At 62.4% G+C, this 765-nt stretch overlaps 1 protein-coding gene across 1 annotated transcript in view; it reads right to left on the bottom strand.

Moving 5' to 3' along the window:
* ACSL1 (acyl-CoA synthetase long chain family member 1) overlaps window positions 1-465 on the bottom strand; it is a 71677-nt gene extending 71212 nt beyond the window's left edge. Inside the window, exon 1 of the mRNA XM_023514877.1 lies at window positions 198-465. The gene's annotated coding sequence lies outside the window, so the exon portion shown is untranslated. The remainder of the gene's footprint in view (window positions 1-197) is intronic.
* Window positions 466-765: the final 300 nt, after the last annotated feature.

Raw genomic sequence — 765 nt, 5'->3', positions numbered from 1 at the left:
CAGGCTCCGCCCCAGCGCCGTGGCTCCGCCCGCCGTCGGCCCCGCCCCGTCGTGCGCCCTCCCGCCCTCTGGCCTAGGCGGGCGCGTGGCCGGCGGGTGGCTGACAGCCGGCGGAGGGGGCGAGCGAGCTGCCCTCGGGTGTAGCAAGGAACCCGAGGAGGGACAAAGGGCAAATTGTGGTGCCTCAAACTCACAACCTGGCGATCGCGGGGGTCTGCAGCGCCTCGGGGTATAGGAGGCCCTTTCCGCGGGCTCTGCGCTCCCCCGTTGCCGGCTGCGCGCGACGTGGCGTGGGGTCCCCTTTGGACCAGCCTTGGTGGCCACAGTTTTCCTTTCCGTTCTCCTTTGGCACTGGCGTGCGCGACCTTTTTCAACCCGATTTCACCACGGCCCCCACGCGCGGTTTCGCCATAGCTCTTGGCCAGAAAGGCTCTTCAGCGAGCTGGAGATGAGGCAACCTGGACAGATCAGGCCGGGACAGGTGGAGCGCAGAGTGGACCGGACATCGCCCACAGGCAGTAGCCAACTCTCTGCCCTGGCTAAGAAGGGGCTTTCAGGGGCCAATGCAGTTGTCTTCAGGGTCCCATCCAAATGCTACTCTTGTCTGTCAGGGTCCTCAGGTTCCAATAACACCGGTCCAACCCAGTTACGGTGGGTGGTGTTTGCACCCAGCATTGGCTGGAGGACTGTTACCGAGTAGGACTTTGAATTGGGAGGATGAGATTGACTATAGTAATAAACACCTTTAGTAATAGCAAATACTGT

The sequence above is a fragment of the Otolemur garnettii genome, unplaced genomic scaffold (genome assembly GCF_000181295.1).
Source record: "Otolemur garnettii isolate 467f Iridium unplaced genomic scaffold, OtoGar3 scaffold00061, whole genome shotgun sequence".
Classification (NCBI taxonomy): Eukaryota; Metazoa; Chordata; class Mammalia; order Primates; family Galagidae; genus Otolemur; species Otolemur garnettii.
The sequence above is the reverse complement of the archived record's forward strand: the minus strand, read 5'-3'. Positions and strand labels throughout refer to the sequence as shown.